Source organism: Lipotes vexillifer, unplaced genomic scaffold (genome assembly GCF_000442215.2).
Source record: "Lipotes vexillifer unplaced genomic scaffold, Lipotes_vexillifer_v1.1 scaffold1653, whole genome shotgun sequence".
Taxonomy (NCBI): Eukaryota; Metazoa; Chordata; class Mammalia; order Artiodactyla; family Lipotidae; genus Lipotes; species Lipotes vexillifer.
The window spans coordinates 263,769-275,336 of record NW_006790988.1 but is presented as its reverse complement, the minus strand read 5'-3'; positions in this window follow the sequence as shown (position 1 = coordinate 275,336).

Sequence of the window (11,568 nt, the reverse complement as noted above, 5' to 3'; positions counted from 1 at the left end):
ATTCCTGTTTTGTAAATAAGTTCATTTGTATCATGTTTTTAGATTCCACATATAAGAGATACCTTATGGTGTTTGTCTTTCTCTGCATGTATCTTTTTGAACCAGAGTTTTCATCCTTTCTGGATATATGCCCAGGAGTGGGATTGCAAATGGTAACTCTATTTTTAGTTTTTTAGGAACTCTGCTTATTAATTGTAGTATATATGGAAGGACAGCTTTTAAATACGTGCTGGGCAATGGGAAGAGATGAACAGAATGAAAGACAGAAGATCTTGGCTCCAGTCCTGTCTTAGCGACCACTGACAAGTTCCTCATCTTTTATGGATCTCTGTTTCCTCTTCTGTATCATGAAGTGGGCAGAGAAAGATGAACTCTAAAGCCTCTCCAAGCTCACTCTGGGATTTTCTCAGAAAATCTGTTCTCTAGCAGAGGAATTACCATTGCTGGCCACTGGAGGTCAGTCCCTTAAAAGTAAGCTGGCTACATTCCATTCTCCTGCCATCAAAGTCAGCCTTGAATCAAAAGCAAAATTACTATTTTTTCCCCTTGTTTTGGGAAGGAAGGAACATTCCCAAAGAAACAGTTTTACTTTTGACATATTAGAGCCTCGGTCTTGACATCCTTAAACTCCTGTGCTAAACGCTGACTGCAGAGTTTACTAACAATCCTAGTGTGAGAGACGGAATGAGCAGAAGATACAGCCCTACTTATTGGAGCATTTATGGTTTCTGTACAGGCCTAAATGCAGTGATGTGTAACAGGACGAAAGAGAAATGGAAAATGACTGTTCTGTAGAGCAATTCCCTCTGCATATCCACTGGCGGCCTTGCTCTTATCCATTCACTGAGAATTAAAGGGGAAATAGGTTTTCAGATCAGCTCTTCTGATAGGAAATAGGTTTTCAGCTCAGAGAAGCATGGGGAAGGCATCATTTTTCTCCCTCTCCCTGAGTTCCTGCCACCTTGAAAAATAGGAACTTTGAGTCTCTTACTGGCTTGAAATTGACAATCTCTATCTTTCAATGACCCTTTCCAATGGTGGGAGGGAGGAGGAGTAATTTCTTTGTCTGGTGAGATGGCAAGAGTCTAGAAACCACTGGTCTTCATGTCACTCTTGGGAGTGGGCTGTGTGTAAAGGGCCACTTGCAGGTCTGGCCAATCTGGGGTTCTTTGAAATTGACTTAGGGTGAGGCAGACCTTGGTCCTTTCTGAGGACCAGAGAAGTTTCTGATCTGCAGGACAAATGCTCCCCAAGGTCTGGACCTAGAGACAAACCATTGGGAAGTTTTTTTCAGCCTCATATCCAAGTTGCATTCTCTGAGTTTGTGGTACAGGTAGGAAAGCCAGTGTTTGGTTCCATTTTTGACTTATGAGTATATTTCTCAATTGGCTTAGTGCTGTCTGAGAAGGGAATCTGGATAACATGGAAGCATCTCTCAAATCCTATCAATGGAGGCGGGTTCATATTGTCCCCTCATGCTTATTACCGCAATCTTGTTTGTGACCTGATTAGGGTGGGGTTTAAGCAAGAATAGGGCTCAGGGTTGTCTTTGGGGACACAGGACTGGGGAAAGAAGACAAATCACTGATCATCACTGTATACAGCTGAAATCAAACTGAAATGAATATAAAGGACAAATTGTAGAAAAGAAGTTGTTAAAATACAACTTGAAGAGTATGTAAGAGGAAGATATTTCTTAGGCTTCATGCAAGTCATGGTAGTGCTGCAAAAAGAGTTGGTATTAAAAGCCAGGCCTTGGGCTTCCCTGGAGGTGCAGTGGTTAAGAATCCGCCTGCCAATGCAGGGGACACAGGTTCGAGCTCTGGTCCGGGAAGATACCACAAGCTGTGGAGCAACTAAGTCCATGTGCTACAACTACTGAGCCTGTGCTCTAGAGTCCACGAGCCACAACTACTGAAGCCCACGTGCCTAGATCCCGTGCTCTCATTCCACTGCAATGACAAGCCTGCGCACCCCCTCGCCACAGCTAGAGAAAAGCCCACGTGCAGCAGCGAAGACCCAATGCAGCCAAAAAAAAAAAAAAAAAAAAAAAGCCAGGCCTTGTCTGGTACCAGCTGGTGGTTCTTTGTCTTGTTTAATGCTCCATTTTACCCTTCTCCAATCATATTAACTCTTTCATTGGCATAAAGAGGCAAACAAATAAGGATCCACAACAATGGCCCCAATAATAACCATTACATTCATTTATATAGAACTTTCTATAATTCATTCATTCACTCATTTATCCCTTAAATATGTCTTGAGCATCTACTATGTGCCAGGCACTGTTTCCCCTCACTCATAAAGCTGACATTGGTTTGAGAGTTGACAGAGTGCTACAGTAGGTGATGTCAGTGCCTCTCCTCTACTTCTTAGACATTAACCAGTTCAGGGTGCACTGGAAGATATCTATCTGTCTTATCTTCCTCTCTGTGCGTGAGGCCTTTTTCCAGAACCTTGGAAAGCCACTGTGCTGGAACACCAGTGTATGCCCAAGGTGCTGGGAAAATAACATCCCCAGGAGTAGTCCTCCACCAAGGACCATTGAGAGTTGGTCTTTAAATAGTTCAGCTTGCACACTTTTGGGGTTAGCTCATTCTGGTGGGTATGTTTTCTCCCATTTCCCTTAACTTCCCTCTGGGAAAGGCTTCAGTCAGCTACTGTGGTAGTTGCTTAGTAACAGATGATTATGAGTTGTCTTCCTTTCCTTTGATCACTTCCTCACTCCTTTTTTGGTGTTTCCAGCACCTCCCAAATAAACTACTTACACTCAGGTCCCTGCCTCAGGGTCTGCTTTTGGAAGAAACCAGATAAAACGTCACTTTTGATATACATGGTCACCTTTGGTCCTTGAAAAGACCCTATGAAGTTATGAACATCATGGTGCCTGCCCTTCAGACCCTTTTGAAAAGAAAGAGAGAAAACAAACAAACAAACAAACCAACAACCCACTAACTTCTTCTGCTGATGGGCTTTGCCCAGGCAACCATGTTTTATACAGGTACTTAGAGTCCTAGCTGATTGGACAAATGGAGGGCTCTGACTCAGCATGCAGCCAGTCTCTAGACTGGCCCCTTGGCAAACAGGGGCCAGCTAAGACGTGAGACCCTCCCTCTGGGACAACTGAACTGGGAAATGGGAAGAGAATCAGGCAGAGATTGGACAAATGGAGCTGAAGCAAAAAAGATTTCATGACCTTGCGCTGGACCATGAGAGGCTAGGAGAGGTGGAAATGATGAGAAAGCAGAATCCATGAAGTAAAAAAGATACACAGAGGTGAGGAAGCCAGGGGGTAGTATGAGAAGCCCACGGGTGCAGAAGGAAACAGACATGAAGAGGAGTGGAATCAAGGTCAACGCTGAGGGCAGGAATCAGGACCTGCCTCGTCCTCCACTGAGGTCCTTGAGGACAGTTCCTACAAGGTCTGGTCAAAGCAGGACTCCATAACCATTTCTCCTGCTCTGAATTAAAAAAAAAATCTACTTCAGAAGGCAGTCATGTTCTGCTTTTAACTGAGGTGTGAATCTAGGTATGATCTTGCCTTTTAGGGTTGAATTTGGAACACAAAGTATTCCAAACTTTCATTGGAGCTGGCTCATTTAATTCAAGGAAGATAAGTAGATTTATTCTCAAGGGTGTAGTCTTGTCAATGGATGGTGACCCCCTGGAGACTTTGCTGAGAAGAATTTTGAGGCTGCACCTGGACATAGTGGGGAGGAATGCTGTGATCGATTAGCAATGTCTGCTGTGAATTCAGAGAAAGGAAGGCAGCCGCTTATTTTCCACTACAGATGTAATATGGAAACAGAATTACAGGATTTAGGTGACTTGTCCAAAAGTCACGCAAACCTGGTTACTGGAATTGCCAGGACTAGATCTTTTGTCTTCTGACTTTCCATCCAGCTTTTCTTATGTCTTTCTGATTTCTCAGTTCTTAAAATTTAATTTAATTTAATTTTTTATACAGCAGGTTCTTATTAGTTATCTATTTTATACCTATTAGTGTATATATGTCAATCCCAATCTCCCAATTCATTCCCCTGCCCTCCTGCCCCAGCTTTCCCCCCTTGGTGTCCATATATTGGTTCTCTACATCTGTGTCTCTATTTCTGCCTTGAAAACTGGTTGATCTGTACCATTTTTCTAGATCCTACATATATGCGTTAATATACAATATTTGTTTTTCTCTTTCTGACTTATTTCACTCTGTATGACAGTCTCTAGGTCCATCCACATCTCTACAAATGACCCAATTATGATCCTTTTTATGGCTGAGGAATATTCTATTGTATATATGTACACCACTTCTTTATCCATTCATTTATCAATGGGCATTTAGTTTGCATCCATGACCTGGCTATTGTAAATAGTGCTGCAATGAACACTGGGGTGCATGTGTCTTTTTGAATTATGGTTTTCTCTGTGTATATGCCCAGTAGTGGGATTGCTGGTCATATGGTAGTTCTATTTTTAGTTTTTTAAGGCACCTCCATACTGTTCTCCATAGTGGCTGTATCAATTTATATTCCCACCAACAGGACAAGAGGGTTCCCTTTTCTCCACACCCCCTCCAGCATTTGTTGTTTGTAGATTTTCTGATGATGCCCATTCTAACAGGTGTGAGGTGATAACTCATTGTAGTTTTGATTTGCATTTCTCTACTAATTAGTGATGTTGAGCAGCTTTTCATGTGCCCCTTGGCCATCTGTATGTCTTCTTTGGAGAAATGTCTATTTAAGTCTTTTGCCCATTTTTTGATTGGGTTACTTGTTTTTTTAATATTGAGCTGCATGAGCTGTCTATATATTTTGGAGATTAATCCTTTGTCTGTTGATTCATTTGCAAATATTTTCTCCATTCTGAGGGTTGTCTTTTCATCTTATTTATAGTTTCCTTTGCAATGCAAAAGCTTTTAAGTTTCAGTAGGTCCCATTTGTTTATTTTTGTTTTTATTTCCATTACTCTAGGAGGTGGGTCAATAAACATCTTGCTGGGCTTCCCTGGTGGTGCCGTGGTTGAGAACTTGCCTGCTAATGCAGGGGACATGGGACATGGTTGGTTGGCCTGAGGTGACTCGGCACTGGAGCCTTCCCAGCTCTTTGGTGGGGCTAATGGTGGACTCTGGGAGGGCTCACACCAAGGAGTACTTCCCAGAACATTTGCTGACAGTGTCTTTGTCCCCGTGGTGAGCCACAGCCACCCTCTGCCTCTGCAGGAGACCCTCCAACACTAGCAAGTAGGACTGTTTCAGTCTCCTATAGTGTCACTGCTCCTCCCCCCGGGTCCTGATGTGCACAGTACTTTGTGTGTGCCCTCCAAGAGTAGAGTCTCTGTTTCCTCCAGTCCTGTTGAAGCCCTGTAATCAAATCCTGCTAGCCTTCAAAGTCTGATTCTCTGGGAATTCCTCCTCCTCTTGCTGGACTGCCAGGTTGGGAAGCCTGAGGTGGGGCTCAGAACCTTCACTCCAGTGGGTGGACTTCTGTGGTATAATTGTGCTCCACTTTGTGAGTCACCCACCCAACAGTTATTGGATTTGTCTTTATTTTGATTGTGCCCCTCCTATCTTCTCCTTGTGGCTTCTCCTTTGTCTTTGGATGTGGGGAAATTTTTGGTGAGTTCCAGTGTCTTCCTGTTGATGATTGTTCAGCAGTTAGTTGTAATTTCAGTGGTCTTGTAAGAGAGAGTGAGCACACATCCTTCTACTCTGCCATCTTGAACCGATCCTCTCTTTCTGATTTCTGATTCAGTTAAATTTGGCTGTTTGACACTGTTTTGGGAAGCTAAGGATCCCTTCTCATAAGAAAAGCTGCTTCTTATAGGAGAAATTAATGCATAGCTCTTCTGAAGGTCACATGGAATCATATCATGCCTTTGCAGGAGAATTCTAGGGGTGGGGTAGAGTTACCAGGTTTAACACTTAAAAATACAAGGCACCTGGTTAAATGTTTCAGACATCCTTATACTAAAAAATTATTTGTTGTGCTATGTGAAATTCAATTTGATTTGACATCGTGAATTTAATCTGAATTTTGTGCCTAGGAGGAGTCACGTGGATAAGAACTTTTTGTGTGTGTGCCTACCTTTATATATCGATGTGTATCTATCCTGGGTTCTGACGATCTTGCCTACCAGCCATCTGATTATTTTTTTGCCAATAATCTGACCACTGGAAAACTTCAGGCAGCTGTACTTTAATTTTAGTTCTGAATACAGTTGGTTCTCAGTATCCACATGGGGCTGTTTCCAGGTCCCCCGCGGATACCAAAATCCCTGGATGCTCTAGTCCCTTCCAGTCAGCTTGCGGTATCCTTGGAAGCAGAATGGGGATACTGAGGGATGACTGCACAGTAAGACCTGGGTGTTTTCTGTAGAAAATCCCTGCAACTCCCTGTCATTATTTCAGAGTAATTTCAGTAATAACAGGGACACACTGCAGTGCAAAGAATGTTATCTGAAGTTGTGGTAGGGAGAGATTATAGAGACAGCTTTTTCCTATTATTTCAGCCAAGGCAATATCTCACAAGCAATCTTGTAAAAGATAGCACTGTAATTTAAGAGCATGTCTGCAACCTCTTACAATTTATGATTTTTCTACTTTCAGTGTTTTCAGATCATTTCTTGGAATTCTGACCAGGTTGAGCAAGGCTTTGCTTCAATAAACCCTGCAACCTCCGTGATGGCACGGGAGCAAAGCCACGATTCAGTCTTCTTCATATGGCTTTTCATAAATGTCTTTGCTATCCAAGAAATGCATCGGTTCTAAATGACTTCATACTGTGGTTAACCCATTGAGTTTATGGTTCCTGACTCAATAAAAACTCAATAAAATGCTGTCAATTCAAGTCTCATTTCACTCCCTGTTCATGTTAGGGTGGGATAATTTAAAATATATAGAAAATATATAGAAACTATTCTTGCTTTGAAGAATCCTCTGGAATATACTTGCAAATGTGCCACCAGAAAACTTCAAGAATGATGTTGGTGCATACTTCAACCTACAGTGTTGTGGTTGTTTTCTTCTCTTAGACTTTTTTTTTTCTGTAATCCTTTGGAAGGGTAATAATGTACAACTACCCTGAATACCCAAGAGCTTATATAAAAAAGTTTTATGTAAAATATGTTTATTATAAAAATTGAAATTCAAGATGTAGAAATTTAAAAGCCTCTATCAATAACTAATTTTTATCCAGACTTTTTCTATACACACATGCAAAGATATTTTTAAAATGAGATAATCACTTAGAATGTTTTTAGTAATCTTTGTTTTGTTAATATTTCATAAACATCTTATTGTGCCAATGCATTTCCATCCTCATCACTTCTAATGACACTGTATATATTCTATTGGATGAATGTACCACAGCTCATTTAAACATTATTCTCTTAACAGACACTTAGGCTATTTCCCAGTTTTCTATATTATGAACTTTGCTGCAAAGATTTTCTTGTAATTAAATCTTTGCACACATTATTAATTATTTTCTTGGAATACATTCTTAGAAGTTGGAGACTTTGTGATTTTTGTATCCTAGACAAAACAAAAAAGAAATATGTTGGCTATAGTGAGAGGGATTTGGGTGAGGGTAGAGTTTCTGACTGCTTCTTGTGTGCTTTCAGGACAGTGTACAGTTCAACTAGGGGTTCTCAGAAGGGAGCAAATATCTTACCTGAAATGGTGAACAGCCATGTGGTTATGTCTGTAAAAAAAAAAAAAAAGTCATTTGGAAAATGGTTGTTGGCAAACAGATAGATTGTGGGGACTGAGTAGATTCTGCCACCATGAACATGTTGAACAGAAGTTCTCAGCTGGGGACACTTTTGATCCCAGGGGACATTTGGCAATGTCTGGAGATATTGTTGATTGTCACCACTGGAGGGGGTTGCTCTTGGCACCTCCAGCGTAGAGGCCAGGGATGCTGCTACACATCCTAGAATGCTCAGAACAGACCCACAGAACAAAGAATCATCTGTCCCCAAGTGTCAATATGGCTGAGGTTGGGAAACCCTGATGTAGAGCAGAAAGAAAAGGCGTGTCAATGTCATTGTGTCTCTTGGAAACCATGACACAGCATTTAAGCAATCCTCATGGCAAATTATTTTTTTTTTAAATATCTTCTCCAAAGGACTCTTCAGTTACCCAGTGTATTTGGCACATCTTAAACTTGATCTACAACCACACTGAGGGACACCTGAGGCCTGTGAAAAGGGTTGTCCTGCTTGCTCCTGGGTTCTGTTTGGATTAATCTTGACAAGAACGTGTGTGTGTGTGTGTGTGTGTGTGTGTGTGTGTGTGTGTGTTTACTATAGAGACTGTCTTGCAAAGAAAACTGAGGCATTCAGGCTGCCTGATTTTTCTAAGCATGTGATATAATGATGATGCTAAAAGATTGCCTGGGTTCTCCTTGGCAGAACTAAACCAGACCCACGGACCCAGCACCAATCTCTTAGGGCCAGTCTTTGTCCCTTTTGCAGAGCAAGGGAAGTTGGTGCAGTTTTGGCTTCTTAAAATTTGCCTCGTCTAGCCACACTGAATATCTTGGTTGTGCTTGAGCATGTCCTGATAGTGACGAGCTTAGTTCCCAGCTGAAGTAGGAGGGAAAGGATATTTACCAGCATCAAAGGAAGAGGATTGAGGAAGGAAGCTTTTCCCGAATAGTGCAATGATCTATCTATGAAACAGTGCCTCGGCGAAGTGGTGTTGAGAGGTGGGGAGTGAGGTGTGTGTGCTAATGACAGAGCATGGGGGTTGGAGGTGAGTAGGCAGGACTTCGAACCCCATGTGTATTAAGGCTTGTCTCTGGTCTCCTTGTTCAATGGCTCTGAGCCTTGCTTTTCTCATTTCTAATGGGGAAGGGGGAGCAGTTAACTCATGATGAGCTGGAAAGCTATTTGGTAGAATCTTGAACCCTTGAATGTACAACCAGCTGCCTGTGGCCTTTGCAAGTTTAGGAGAGGGATTTACGGAGGGGACACTTCATCAACATCTCTTCAGCACTGCCAGGTCTTGGACCCAAACTCCAGTGTAATTTTCTTGTAAGTCGAGCTGGACCACTCTGAGACTGGAGGGCTCCTTGTGCATGAACTAACAGGCAGCCCTAAGCAGCACTAGAAGGTTTCCCTTCTGCCCTTAACAAGATGGGGCACCAGTTCTATTGCACCCCATCTATGGAGTTTTGGAGAGAATCTAGACCGGGAAGGGATTAAAAAAAATTTTTTTTATTGGAGTATAGTTGATTTACAATGTTGTGTTAGTTTCAGATGTACAGCAAAATGAATCAGTTATACATATACATATATCCACTCTTTTTTAGATTCGTTTCCCATATAGGCTATTACAGAGTATTGAGTAGAGCTCCTTGTGTTATACAGCAGGTTATTATTAGTTATCTATTTTATATATAGTAGTGTGTATATGTCAATTCCAATCTCCCAATTTATCCCTCCCCACCCTTACCTCCTCGTAACCATGTTTGTTTTCTACATCTGTAACTCTATTTCTGTTTTGTAGATAAGTTCATTTGTACTGTTTTTTTAGATTCCACATATAAGCTATATCATATGATATTTGTCTTTGTCTGACTTACTTCACTCAGTATGACAGTCTCTAGTTCCATCCATGTTGCTGCAAATGGCATTATTTTGTTCTTTTTTTATGGCTGAGTAATATTCCATTGTATACATGCACCATATCTTCTTTACCCATCCCTCTGTTGATGGACACTTATGTTGTTTCCATGTCCTGGTTATTGTAAACAGTGCTGCAATGAACATTGGGCTGTATGTATCTTTTTGAATTATGGTTTTCTCTGGATATATGCCTAGGGGTGGGATTGCTGGATCACCTGGTAACCCTATTTTTCATTTTTTTAAAGAACCTCTGTACTGTTCTCCATAGTGGTTGTACCAATTTCCATTCCCACCAGCAGTGAGGAGAGTTCCCTTTTCTCCACACCTTAGAGAGGGAAGGTATTAAAGAGAGGATCCCTGTGCTGTTTAATTTCCACTTGCTCCCACCTTAATTCTTAACTCCCCATCAATTTTCGATCCTTCCTTGTACTGCTCCCTATGTGAGAATCCCCTTGCTGTGCACGGCATCACCCAGTCTCCCTTGCTTCCCGGAGCTGCTGGGTTTGGCCGGGGGAGGACAGGTGGGAGACTGGAGGGTGGAGGAGGGCATGGTCAGAGAGCTACTGCCTTGGCTTCTTCCCCACTTCTGCCTGGTTCTAGCAGTGTCCAGCCTCTTCTCCAGCTGTGCTTCCTGGAGGAGGGTCTTCTGAGTCTTCTGCTCTCTGCTGCCCTCAGCAACGAGTCTTGCCCCTTCTGCCCTTCAGACCTCGGGGTCGTGATGGTTCTTGCCGTTGCTAGTGCTTGGATACCTCAACACCTCTACTTGGTTCTTTTAACCTTGCCTGCACTTCTGAATCCAGTTATTCCACTGAACTCTCCATAGGGAAATCTTTCTGAGTGTGTCCTGCTGCTCCTTTCCGGGACCCTGAGTGACATGTTCCCAGGAGAGAAGAACCCATAGAGACTGTGGTATGTGGCCTCAACTTTGACCTCATCCCTTGTCATTCTTAAGCAACATCCCAGGATTGGGGGTCCTGACATGTTCACACTATGCTCCTCCTTCTAGGGGGAGAGAGAGGTGGGAGAGGCACTGTTCTTCCTGAGAATGAAATAAGGTACAAAGCTAAAAGGACCCAGCATGGTACTGGTTACTAAGAAGACACAGAGTAAATGACAGCTGCTGGTATCATTAGGCATCGATTGATGATCTTTCAAGAAACAAGAAGGAAAACGTGAGGACAGTGATACAGTCAGTCGATAAGCTAGGATAGCATTTCAATCCCCCCATTTCAGTGCTGTTATTTTGTTGGCCAAGAGATGAATTGGATTTACTGGCCATTTTTTAATTCTACAAAGAGCCTAATCTCCAAGGATGCTTTCTCCCCTCTTTTTATAGTTATCAAGGATAACTGCATAGATTATTGTACATTTTAGTGTATTGACGTAAAAAATCTGAAGGTTGGAGGGGGAGAAGAAGATTTCAATTGAGAATAATACATTCTTTCATTAAAAGTGTTGACTGGGAGCTAGCATTAAGACAGCCTGTAGCAAGAGATCATCACAGATACCAGGTTCATAGAATACACAATATTTAGTCAAGTCTGACAAAATATAAAAAATTAGATTATCTCAGAGAAAAATCATTCTGGCAAGAGATTTATTTTGCATCATGCAGACAAAATAAATGTGGTTTTGATTTTATACGAAATCAACCTACAGGGGTCACCTGTTGCTTTTGACTGACCATCAACAATCTCCCTTTTTCTAGACCTGGCACCTTTATTTTCCATATGAGTTAGGTGGGACTGATTCTGCTTTTAGCTCTGGGGATGGACATATGACATGGCCCGGCCAGTGGGAACATCACATTCCCCTTAGCTGATCATTGATTACGGGGCAAACTCATGACTCAAGCAGGACCAAGCAGAACTAAAGGGCTGTCATCCCCAGGTCTTTTGCTAGGACTATTGAGAAAGAGAAATATATGTATTTTTCCTGCTG